Source organism: Ambystoma mexicanum, chromosome 14 (genome assembly GCF_040938575.1).
Source record: "Ambystoma mexicanum isolate Mex_15411 chromosome 14, UKY_AmexF1_1, whole genome shotgun sequence".
NCBI lineage: Eukaryota > Metazoa > Chordata > Amphibia > Caudata > Ambystomatidae > Ambystoma > Ambystoma mexicanum.
This window is the reverse complement of record NC_090940.1, coordinates 17,841,309-17,855,065: the sequence shown is the minus strand read 5'-3', so window position 1 is coordinate 17,855,065 and position 13,757 is coordinate 17,841,309.

The following is a 13,757-nucleotide window of genomic DNA, read 5'->3' as shown; positions in this document are numbered from 1 at the left end:
TCAGGGCAGGATCAAAGAAAGGTACACCACTACCATCCAGCAGGGGACCCCCCTGAGGGGCTACTGAGGCCACCTTCCTTTTTTGCCTCTTAGGGGGCGAATCAGAATCATCTGCACTGTCAGAGGATGAGACATCAATAGGGGGCTCCACCGACGCTAAAGGCACGGGGGCCAGCCAGGGGGTGGAAGAGATAGGCCGAGATTCTTCCCACCCACGCTTTAAATTACCCTTAGGGGAAGCAATAGGAGATATGGCCACTAGGGGACTGAGTTGTCCCTGGGTATGTTTAGTTTTAACCTTACATTTTCTGGGTGCCTCGGACGCCACAGATGGGACAGCATCCTGGGAGGGATGAAAATCCGCAATGCGGGTAATTAATCTGTCAAAGGCTGACGCCAAAGTGTTATTCAAATCAGTTAAAGCGGAGTCCAAAGAGGACTGAATAGCTTGTGCCACTAAAGGCTGGGAATGACAGGCTTGATCCCCAATGTTTTCAACAACCTTCTCACTTTTTTTTTTTTGGCAGTGCGCACTTGAGTGCTGGCATCTGCAGAGGAGGGAAGCACTCCTTTGTCCATGACAGCACCAATTTCTTTGGTAAAATAGATATATATATATATATATATATACCGTTATTTAAACACAGCCGGGTCAAAGCTGCACTCACACAAGCCGAGCAGGCTGTAAGGTCTCAAGTCAATAGTGTGCCCCAAACCTTAGGTAAGGGCCACCAAGGCAGAACATGGGCAGTGTCTGAATTCCCACAGACAAACACGCGAGCAGCGTGTGAGGGCAAAGAAGCAACATTTTTAACATACAAAACACTGTAACATTATTACCAAATTATAAGAGGAAATGGAACATATTACGAAAAAAATATAAATTTTTGTGGCGGAGAGCAGGCACGAACTGCTAAACCTGCCCTTCACTAGCAGCACGCTTACCGCGTGTGCCACAGAGCTCCCTAGCCTACGCGCGTCGTCCGTCAGAATGTAACTGTTCTGAGCCGGTCGACGCGTGCAACAAAGCAAATGCTCGCGGCCTTGCCACAGGCGCGCGAGTAAATAGAACGCTGCAGCGTTCCCCAAGGAAAGGTCACGAAGAGTGCAACAACAATGCGAGCGAACGCCACGCTCGAATAAATCACCTCAGGCGAACGCGGGCGAGATAAACAAACGCTCCGTTGCCTGCTTGAGGAAAGTCACAACATATACACAATGTAACAAGAAAAAAGAAACGCGTTCTCCCAAACTCTGCTTCCTGAAACCAAGTGATACAAGTAACACTTTGAACACACAGTCTAAGAGAAAACCAGAGGTGTGACTTAGCTGTGGGTCAGCAGCAAAGAAAGAGGGGGAGTTATTAAAGGAATGGACCTATATTGGGACTGGCTCGCTCCCTATTGGCTACCCCCAGGGCATGACCTGCCCACCATGTTGGACTGGGATGTTTCCCATTGCATTGTTATAACGTTATGTTTATTGACAAAAAAAAAAAAAAAAATCCGTTTTACAAAGTTTTTTATTCTTTGCTGCTGTGGTTCAGAGTAAAGATTGAAATGCATAACAGGAGCCTCCTGTCTTGCCATAGAATTAACACACCAATGGGACACTTGCTAAAATTCCCAAACAAGAAGCTGAGAGGATTTTTTCTAAGGGCCCGTTTGAATCTCCTAAGGAGATCTTGACTGTACGTGGGGCCCTGAACGAGAACAGCGGCCGGTTTTGTGAATGGATAGAAACCGTGGAAACACTAGACATGTGCTCCTTTCCTGCCCTGGAGCATCACCCAAAAGACGTACTGCCATGGCCCAGCTTTTCAGAGACACGGGGACAATGGGTGAGGAGCACTGCTGGACACACCTTATGAACGGGGCTCGACAATGACAGGATAGCCTAGTCCAACAAATCTTAACAGTGGGAAATCGATGCGGACTCGAGCATGAGTAATTCCGGGTCTAAAAGTCTGAAAGGTTTCCAACTCGTGAGGGCTATCGTGACAGTGATTTCATTTAACAATAGATGAAAGAAGACATTTGATTAACCTTGTAAAGAATGCATAAAAACAATGAAACCAAGTAATTAAAAAAAATGTGTATTTATAAGACTGTAGGTGAGATAGCTCAGTGAGTTAAGTGCTTTCCTCAGACATGGAATCAGCCTGCAGTTCACAAGTTTCTGACCGAGCCAGCTGAGAATCTTTAGAGGCCCATGCATGGAGTTCATTAACATGGGTAAACATAGCACTTTATTACAGCGTTTAGAAGCAGGATGAATACCGCATTAGGCCCTATAGAAAAAAGGGTTCTCATTATGTGTAACTGTATGTAGGGCCGCCAGATGCTCTGTTTAGGAAACCAGCTGCCTCCAAACGCTCGGTCCATAGTTCGCCGTTGGGGCCCGGAAAAGTGGTCCATACTTTCAGTGTCGGGCCCCCGTGGCCCTCGGACTGAGCTCTCTCCGTGTTTCCGAATAATACAAAGGCTGTTCACCCCGAGGCTGCGGGTAATTCAAGTTCGCCAAGCCCAGGGTCAGAGGCGCACAGAGCGCCTGACCTTTGACACCGGCAGCATTTCAGGGGGGAAAGGGAAATGGCTTGTAAACCCGTCACTTCCTTACGTCTCAGCTGGTTATAAAGCTGTCAACAGCCCACAGAAGGGGAGGGCAGGGGAGGGCAGGGGAGGGGGGGGGGAGCAGAAGCCCTCCCTGGGGCGTGATGTTTTAGAAATGTAAATCGCCAGTCTGTAGACAATGACTTGTGTCTGAAGGAAGGGAGCCCTGGGCAATGTATTTAGGGTGAATAGGGACCGCCTCTGTGTGAACCCGACTCTCTTGCGAAGGGAGCCTTCGACGTCAGGCGTTTACCGCCCTGTGTTATCACCCCCCCCCCCCCCAGCTCTAAAACAAAACCACGTGGAACGTTTTTGCTAAATAACACTTAATGAAGAAACGTTTCCCCATTTGCTGAAAGCGACAAAGCGAAGTGTCTAGTGCGATTTCGCCTTTTCTCAAGTGGTTTCACATTTTCGACAGCAAGCACATACCCACCGAGCTAGCATGATTAGGGCTGATTTTCTTTTGACTCTCCGGGCCTGATTTCGAAAACGTTTTTCAATGGGATTGCGCCACTATAACACGCTTTTTTAAAATGACAACCCCCCGCCCCCCCCCCCAGGGTTTTAGTCCTTCGCTGTTGCTAGGCGACATAGACTTGTGCCAGGAGGAACTCCCTATGCAGCATGAGGGTGAAATTAAAATAGCGCAGCCGTGACACCATTGCATCATCAAGGTTGGTAGCGCATTGATGAGGTCATTGACTGAAATATATTTATGGAGGGATTACTGGCGTTGAGCGGTCACTGGAGTGTAGTGCCTGGCACATCTTACCAGGAGGAGCCTCAAGTCCACTTTAACGGCTACAGTAACAAAGGGCCTCACTACGGAACCGGGTTGCTGGCGGACCGTAAAAAATTACCGGCGCCCGAATTCCCGGTGCCACTGGGCTATTCCAAGTCCGGCGGCCGGGAAGTCAGGCGCCAGCAATTTCGTTAGTCCCCATAAGACTCTATGAAAATGGAGCCAGGAAGCACCGGCACTGTTAATAACGGCGCCGGTTCTCCCATGAAAACTCTGCAGGTGGGTGTCCTCCCGCCCGGCAGGTCTGACCTGTCAGGTGGGAGGACACCCGCCCGGGAAAGTTATAGTGTGCCGGTCTGGAAACAACAGTGCCTGTGAACTTACCTGCACCGTTCTTTCCGGACCGGCATACTTATAATCAGGCCCATTGTCTTTTCTGGCCCTCGACACATCTTTTTTTTTGGATAGGGGGGATCAGTGCATAAACTCTTTTGCTTCCTGCGCTTTCTCACTGTTTTTTACTATAGTCATCTTGTGTCTGGGTCTCCCAAACTGTGCAAAAGGCTTGTGTGGGGTTGGGGAGGGGTGGGGTGGCTCGAAGCTGGCCTCATGCCCGCAACCGGTCGTGGCGCTTTGAGTCTTAAGTGGTACACATGCTCGTCCTTATTTTTTGCAAGCACCCCCTTTCCTTGTTTTCAACATTCATTTTAATAACCTCCCTATTTTCAGAATCAAGGAGTGCGTTACTCAATGACCGTCCCTTATAGGGTGCCACCTCTTAGTCTCCAAAATTCCATTTTATTTTCGCAGGAAAAGTGTGCCCTTAGGAGTAGGTACACGTTTCCTTCTGTGATGCCTTTTAATGAGGATTGTAAAACTAACCTTTGTGCCAAGTGCTCCCCCCCCACACCAGTTTACCACCTCACTGTTCCAGCGCCACAAGCTCCGATCGAGCGCTGTAGCGGGATTGCTTAACAAGAGGGGCCTGAAGCTAATCTGGCTGCTGGTGGATTTTTTTATTTGAAGCTGTGAAAACCTTTTCCACGAACAAACCAAGGGGCACAGGGGGAAGCTTTGATTTGAAGGCTGCAAATGAAAAATGCCATTAGATGCCAAGTCACCAACAGTGCACAGGAGCCTTTTCTAACACATTCTCATGATGTCTTTGCCAACTACATGTGTGACAAATCAACTTCCGGGGCACCAGTGGTCCAGGGATGAATATCGGTTTCTAAATGATTAATCAGCCCCACACGTATAGTACACCATAAGGGATCTGAACAGATTGGAATACAAGTGAATTGTAAGACCTCCTTGTCCAATTTTTGGTAATGTGGACGGACCGGCAGGCTTATCTCCGCAAGGTCGTGGATCGTTGGTTAGTTGCAACACAGCAAAAATACAAGTATCACCCAATGATAAAAGGGACTGTCCAGTCAAGGTTGTATAAAAATATCTACCTCAATATTACTACAACACACAGTTCTAGCACACTACAAAATACAACCACCATGTAAAGGAACACAGGGGACAGACAGTTTCACGAAGGAAAGGGATGCACTCTGGATACTGACAGGAGGGTAGTTCGTAAATAGTATTACTGTTCACGGTTATTCGGTTAAAGTATCAAGAGGACAAAAGGTCCTAACTGTCTCTTGGGGCCTTCAGAGAAGGACCAGGGAGACAGAAACACAATGTACTTGGTGCTGAAGAAGTTCTTAGTGCTCAACACCGTTGAGACGGTTCCAGGGTGCTTCGCAGCTCTTGAGACAGTCAGTGGTGGGAGACAGCTGTGGGTACCAGGCGGCAGGCAGCTCAGCAAACGAGGAGGCTGGATGGATGTCTGCGGGGCTGTCCGGCATGGCGGCTCGGGCCAAGAATCATTGTCTCTGTGCTTGTTAGCAGATCTGGGATGCTGGTTGAGGCGTCTCGGATGACTCTGGTGACTGCAGCGTGACAACAGTCAGCGGTGCCGCCGGATTTGGTTCAAGGATTCGACTGTCTCAAAAATGTCCTTAAAAGATAGATGCTGGATGATGCTTCTGTGGCACTTCTGGCTTCTTCGCAGGGCTTGTGTCCTTTTAAGGTGGACGGGCCAAAGCTCAGGAGAGTAATTGCAGGCAACACCCTTGTCCTTAGTTCAGATACTCTCCCGCACTGTACACCTAGGATGCTTGCTGGCAGAACCTAGCAGGGCATGCTGTGTGCTGGCTGGGTATCGGTTCTGGAGCGGCTGGACGGGTCCTCTAAGTCTGGTATCTCCCTCTGTTTCCTAGGAGATGTTTTGGGGAGGGATCTTGCTTCCCTCTTGCACCTCCTGGCCTTCCTTCACTGGCAGAAGATGTAAGGTGGGCTGTACCTTCAGCTCGGGTCCAAATGAGTCTTCTTCTTATTCTTTTCAAAGCCTTCAGATGATCTGATAAGTGAGGAGTTCAGCCCTCTTTTAAAGTCAAATGGGCCCCTGTGATTGGTGTAGACTAAGCCTACCTTAATGAACCAATCCTGGGTCCCCACCAACTATCTTCTGTTATGCATGAGGCCAGGTCCAGAGTGCTCTGCAAGAGGACAGAGAAGGAAGTGACAACATGTACCTAAGTCCCACCCATTTCCCTGTCTGTTGTAGATCAAATTTTCTCTCTGGTTAACTGAGCCCTCTGTGACTCTTGACAAAAGCACAGGATTCCCTTGAAGTTTGTGCTGGGAGTAGACTTCCTGTCTCCCCCAAACCACAATCTTCTCCCCTCTCAAAGGGGTCATATATGCAGGGGTTTACCTACTGTAAAGGGGGACCCTCTGCGCTGCATCAGATTTGACATCTGAAGACTCTGGCACTGGGACAGGGATACATGAGAAACTGAAGCCCAGATGCAATTTCACAGCCATCTTTATTACAGGTTTAAAAAGACATTCTGGAAGGCACACAGAGCTGCTACAATCAGCTTGCTTTTATATGTGTTTTTTTCCAATGACATAATGCTTTAATATAAGCCCTCCTTTCCTTTGATTGGCTGTCTTATCTGTCACTCACAAAGCCCACATTAGCTCATTTTTGCAAGCACCGGTTCACTGACACATAGACTGATAAGCTTATTTGAGACCCAACCAGACCTAATTACTTATCCTTCAACACCTGACAAGAACCAGCCCTTATCTGGTTCTCGAGGTCCTGCCAAATTTACTTGCCAGCACATACTGTGAAAAATGCCATGAGCTCATTTTATTTGTTGCCAAGCAGCTGTTCTGTCTAATTGGTAGCCTTCCCATGCCTTTATCTAATCTACTATCAATGATTGTCTGCTTTCCTTGCCAATATTTCTAAATATAACATCCCAGATGTACTTTATCTCACAGTGAACTGCTGCCAAAGAAAATTAATCATCAGCATGATTCAGGCCTTTTAACACCTACTCCCAAGACACCATTTTGTATTTAGCATCCATTTTAAAACCTATTTCAGTCTGTTCAGCCTCGATGTTTGGCTACCAACAGTGAGTTGTTATTTACTTTTGAGCATAACTCCTTTTCTATCCAGTTTTCAGATTATATTTTTACATATTCATGATATGTGAGTAATATTGGAGACACCCTTTACTTCCTGAGTCATACTGACCCCAAAAAATGTGTCACCTCACATACACATTTTACCAAAAACTAAAAGCACTATAAATCTGATTTTTGCAATACTGGAACCACTGATCAACCTAAAATGTTATCTGTGCTCAGTTTGAGGGGGCGGATGGGGTTCTGGTACCCCTCTAGACTACAGTAAATAGTGGGCTGAAACATGCATTTCACTGCCTTTCATACAGAGGGGTGTAAACAAGCTTCAAGTTAACACATTGCATACCAAAGGGTTGTTAGCCAACCTTTCATGTTGTCTATTCTGGCAACCAAGCCCCTTTAGGCTTGCTTCAAATATCTCTCATTAATATGCACTGTCACTAGCCGGAGAACAAAGGCAAACAGATCCATGGGGCATTTGTTATTTAAATTAGGCCACCCATGCTGGAGGAAGGTGTGCCTGCCACCTCCTTGAGATGCTTTGATGTACCCAGGGCTGTCACATTACAGCTCAATAGGACAGGGGAAGACGGGGCCTGTAGGCTGTGTCTTCCCGGAGTAAATGTGATTGTGCATTTTCAGCTGGGAACAGATGGACTATGTGCGGAATGGCCTCACACAGTCCTCAGAGGTTGGTCTCCCATCAATCCTTTTCATTATTAAAAAATCAGAAAAAGCCCAGGTGAGCGCCCTCTTCCCCCGATGGTCGAACTCCTCACAATATGCTAGTATTCTGCTCATCTAAACATGTTCTTGCTCACTGTGTACACACGGTTCTAGGCTGCTGCATCAATATAAGCAAATATTACTACATAAGAACATTATCAGGCTTAATTTGCCTATATTACAGGTAATGATACTATAAGAAAACATGTCCATGCTGGCTCTGCCATTATCCCCATGTAAGAACATAATCCTATGGCTTTGTCCTTAATGCCAATACAAAATGCCATTCCACAGTAAAAGAACATATCCTTGCTGACTTCATAACTGTATCCTCTACCCCATGCAAGAACACTCATCAAGTTGGCTTGCCCTTCCTGCCAGTAGAACAATCCATGCCACATTAAGAAAACATGAACTTGTTGACTGAACAAATGCCCCCCTATGTAAGAGCACTCACCAGGTTTGCTTTGACATCAATAGCAGTGAGGAATTCCAACACAAAGAAATAAAACATGTCCTTGCTGGCTCTTCAAATGCATGTCTGAATCCCCAGGTCAGAATATACTTCAGTTGACTTTACCATTGATGCCAGTAAAATGCCATGTCCCAGTAAGAAAACATATCCTTACTGCCTGCACAAATGCAGCTAATCCATGGAAGAACCCCATCACAATGGCTTTGCACTTAATGCCAGTGAATAAGAGCCACGCCACAGTAAGAAAACATATCCTTGCTGGCTCTGTCAATATGTCAGTTTTCCCACATAATAACATACTCTTGTTGGCTTTGCCCGTATCACCCATAAAAAATGCCATGCTGATGCTGCAGTGCAAAAATATGTCTTGCTAGCTGCACAAATACACCCAGCCCAGTGTAAAATATGTCATCATGCTGCTTTTGCCCCAAATGTGAGTAGAAAAGGCCCTGCCAAACATCTAGGTTGCCTGCCCCAATGCAGTACCCTCCTCCCACCCCACCCCCTCTATGTGAAAACACTCTAGGTGGCGTTGCCCAAAAATGGCAGTAAAAATGTCACTGTGAGAAAATGTCCATTCTCCGTGCACAAATACGCACCTGCTCATTCACCAACCAGTCATGCACTCATAGTTTCTCTCACAACCATTTAGACGGACACTCACACCCGTACACACCATCCACGCTGCACTCTCATTCACTTGCGCACTCACACCCGTACACACCATCCACGCTGAACTCTCATTCATAGGAACACTTTCACTGTAAACACAGATACTGCCCGCGTGCACACATACACGCATACATACATACATACACTGCCTCGCACCAGGCACGCCGAGTATGTGGGTGCTCCGGGGCCCGGCACCTGCCGGCAGAATGAAGTCGGGGCTGAGGCCACCCCGGGCCAGAGTTAAGAGACGCAGTATGGATGGCCCTTTGTTCCATCCATACTGTGTCTCTCTCTGGCGGGCCGGGTAAAAGCCGGGGAAAAAACTATGTTTAAAGATTGAGGGATAGATGCAAAGCAAGAGTCTCTTGTTTTGCATCTGTCCCTCAATTTCTAAAAAACGTTTTCGGTTGGGTATACTTCTATATCTGTGAACCCGCGTGCGCAGATGTAGAGGTACATCCAGCCCAAAACGATTTTTAGGAATGGAGGCACAATGGCAAAGCAAGTCTGTCCCTCAATTTCTAAACATCTTTTTGGGTTAGATGCATTTGTACATCTGTGCACCCCTCTTGTTTAGAGGGGTGTACAGATGTAGAGGTACACCCAACCCAAAACGATTTTTAGAAATGGAGGCACAGATGCAAAGCAAGTCTGTACCTCAATTTCTAAAAATCTTTTTGAGTTGGATGTATTTGTACAGCTGTGCACCTCTCTTGCATTGCATCTGCGGAGGGAGGTGGCAGGGAGAGGGCAAATGAGACTGTTTGCATTTCTCTGAGTGTGTACGTGGTGAGGGTGAATGCTATGCTATGGGCGGGGAACGGAGGCTTTGAGGGAGGTAACTCCCCTGAATTGTAAGGAAGGTAAAAGTGTGGGAGAGGGTGGGAGTGTGGAGTTAGGTGGGATCACATTGGGGGGTTTAGCAGGTGGGCGGGCAGTAAAATGTGATAATTCGGCCTTTTGAAGACCACACAAATCGACTGAAATAAATTGGTCTTTTTTGTATTTGTTCTTCAAAATGCAGAATTGTCACATAGAACCCAGTGTGGACCTTGCCATACTGTTGACCGTGTTCAGTGGAATAGCATCCAATGGGACAGTACTTGCAGGGCCTTATGGTGCAGAGCTAATGGGCTTCTATATTTTTAAAGAGACAGTAACAGCACTTCTCAACAGGGCTGTGTAATCTATTTTCTACTAGAGCTGCCATATTTGAATTGGGGCAATGCTGGTACTCCTCAGTTAGTGTTATGGTAATACATGCACGAGTCTCTTTAGAACCTCGTGCATGTATATTCCATTTGAGAGTGCCTCGCCAGTTGGTGCTTCCACTGTGACTACCCCGGGGGCCTCGAATAAAGCTCTTACTCGCCTCCATTTCAGTGTGCCTCTTTATTACAATGGCGACGAGGCACCGTACCCCGAGGCCCCCGGGAGCGTATCATGCCACCTGACTGCGAGCACAGCCCCCCCCCCTTTCGCTGCCGCCGACTTCTGCTGACAGCTGACAGGCAGGCCGCTGCCGGCGCTGTCAAGAGAGGCCTCGACATCCTTTCCCCCCACCTTCAGTTCTACACTGTAAAGGGTGCCGCTCCTCCCCGCTGGGAGTTCAGAGCGGCGCACATTGCACTCCTGCCCTACTCCAAAAGTGCTTCAGACAGCAGGAGCTGTCCATCTATCAGGTCAGAGGAGGGGGGAGGACGAAGTGAAACTTACACTTTCCTTTCATTTGGCATTTTATGTGTAAAACGGACGAGGTGAAACGTGCGCTTTCCTTTTGCTGGCATTTTTTTGTGTAAAACCCTCACCGCTGCCCTGAGCAGAACCCTGCATCATTTTCAAAAGCTGCTAGCTGTTGCCCAGCAACACACACACAGCATTAGCAGTCTTCATTCTCTCAATGGCTACTCTGACTTTCCGGGACTAATCACTCACTATCTTGGTCCATTGTGACATCACAACTGAACATTCCATCAGGTCTTCCCTGAACCAGCCAACCTGTGCTCCCAGCCCATTGTGAGGTCACAATCTGTACTAAGGACCATCCATACACTGAAGCCTAAAGACTCTGCAGTACAGATACACCTGGGCATTCTCTGAATCGGGTCCCACCCTGCCATGCAAGCAATTCTATAAAGACTGTATCCCAGCGCCTCCTTGCTAACTGCCAACAGTACTGAAAACCTCTGCCTACACTAGAGCAACTGGTGCCACTCAACGCCATTCCCCACACTTACAACATAGAATCAGGCACACCACCATGCAGGGCGTTCCGCCTCCCACCAAGTTTCTTCCATGCCCTGGGAGCACAACCTGCCCATGGGAACAATGGATCGATGGATTCCACATCTACCTCAGAGCCATTGGGGGCAGCAAATTCAATGATGACCTCAAGGAGGCGACCCTCGTGAACTGTATAGGGGCAGAAGCACTGAGACTTTTCAGGACCCTTCCCGAACCCGGCAACATAGGAGGAGATGGCAACCGCAAGTTTGACATAGCATTGGCCAAACTCACCAGTCATTTTGGCAACAAGACCAACGTAGTACTGGAAAGATACAGGTTCTTTTCCAGAAAGCAGCTCAAAGGCGAGTCTATTGATTCATACATAGCGTCCCTCAGGGCGCTTATGTCAACCTGCAGTTTCACAGGTGTCTGTGATGAGTATTTGAGAGACCAATTGGTGCTGAATGTGGCTGATCCACGCATCCAACATAAATTGTGGCAAACCAAAAATCCCACCCTGGACCAAGCCACGGAGATAGCAAGGAGCATGGAATTGGGAGATCGATGCATGAGGGAAAGACGTGACCACACAACCAGTGTGGAGATCAAATGTGTCAGCCCTGAGTCCGAACCTTACGAGCCTCTAGTAGCAGCAGTAAGAAAGGCTCCGCCATCAAGGGGTTCGAAATTTGGCTCAAACAGAGCGAGGCCATACAACTCCCAGAATCCAACGCGCTGCCAGTGGTGCGGATGGTACAAGCATGCAAATCCGGACAAAGAATGCCCCGCAATCGCTATGGAGTGTTATAAGTGCATCCAGATTGGACACTTTGCCAAAGTCTGCAAGAACACACGGGGAAAGACAACCAGATATGGCAATCTCACCAGGCGACCTTTCATCAGACCGTCCTCTGTGAGAGTCATTGAAAGCAACCAAGAGCACAATGACATGTTATCTATCAGTCCAATGCAACAAACGGTACAAATACTCACTATAACATCCCAACAACAGAGCAACGGTCCCTGGGTCAAAATGCAAATCAACGGCATATCATTACCCGTAATGGTAGACACTGGCCCCCCCTACACCATCGTGGATCTCAAGACCTTTTTGAGTGTACTCTCTGGCAAGATACATGACCTGTGAAGCACTTGTGTAAGAGCTACCGGTTATGGAAAAACACCCATCGAGATAATGGGATATGTGTGGGTGAACCTCAAGTTCCATGACAGAGAAACATATTGCAAACTCTTTGTAGCCAAAGATGGCTCCTCCGTTGTGGGATGGGAAGAACAAGCCGCCCTTCGAGTAAGAATACACCCTGGAGAAGAAATCCCCGTGCTGAGTGTGCTCAATAATGATATGGACATCAAATCTAATCTAGCAAAACAATTCCCCAAGGTGTTCTGCGACAAGATTGGACTCCTAAAAGGTTTCCAACACAGAATAATCCTCAAAAGAGGTGCTGTCCCAGTGGCCCACCGAGTCCGCAGTATTCCCTTTGGAACAAAAGAGGCGTTGAAGAAAGAACTTAATCACCTCTGCGATGAAAATATCATACAGCCCATCGAGAGTTCAGAATGGCTTGCCCCTATTGTCTTAGTAAAAAAAACGGACGATTCCATAAGAATGTGCGTCGACTTGAGAGACCTAAACAAAAACATATGGGTTGACAGACACCCACTTCCCAATATAATTGAACTCCTATCGACCATGAAACCTGCAAAATATGTCACATCTATTTGGAGGACTTGATGGCATACACTGCTTCCAAGATGATATCCTCATATCAGCCGGTACAGAAGAAGAGCACAACGCAAAACTTGTGGGTGTCCTACAGATCATACAAAAAAGTGGGCTCACACTCAAATTAGAGAAATGCAACATAAAGTGCAACCGAGTTTCATACCTGGGCCATTCCATCGACGCCAACGGCATCAGCCCCAAGAGGAAACTCATGGACACCATAATGAATATCGCCGAGCCTCAAAGTAAAGACCAATTAAGGAGTTTCCTCGGGATGACAGAATACTACTCCAAGTTTATAAACAACTATGCTGATAAGACCAAAAATAGGAGGAACATCTTGAAGAAGGCAGCCAAATTCATATGGTCCACTGAATGTAAGAACGAATTCGAAGAAATCAAATTCCAAATTAACCAAGCTCCAGCCTTAGGAATGTTCGATTGTAAAGCCAAAACCATCATATCCGTAGATGCAAGTAAAACCGGACTGGGTGGTATCCTGGAACAGCAACAAGATAAGAACATCGTGACGATCGCATTCGCATCGAGAGTACTGAGGGGAGCCGAACTAAACTATTCCACCATTGAGAGAGAAGCTCTGGGTCTGAGGTGGATTCTTCAGCATTTCAGGAACCTAATTTGGGGCTTACCCGTCATACTGAAAACAGACCATAAACCTCTAGTAAATGTCCTTCAGTCCAAAACCCCTCACCTTATATCACCGAGAATAAGACGTTGGTTCCTCGACATCATGCAATACAACCTCCAACTATGCTATACTCCTGGTCCACAAAACCAAGTAGCAGATTGTCTTTCCAGATTATCGACCAACATCGACACTGAGATTGCATCTCCAGATGAAGACATCATAGCTGTCGTAAACCCTGCCATCTCGAGAGATGAATGGGAAATTAATGCCAATACTGATCCGGAACAGCGAGAAATCAGGGAAGCGATAGCTAATGACTGGGTGGAAACGGGAGAGGCTTTAACTACCTTCATTCCCTTCAAGGAAGAGTTATCCATGGACGATGAGCATATCTTCAGAGGCGA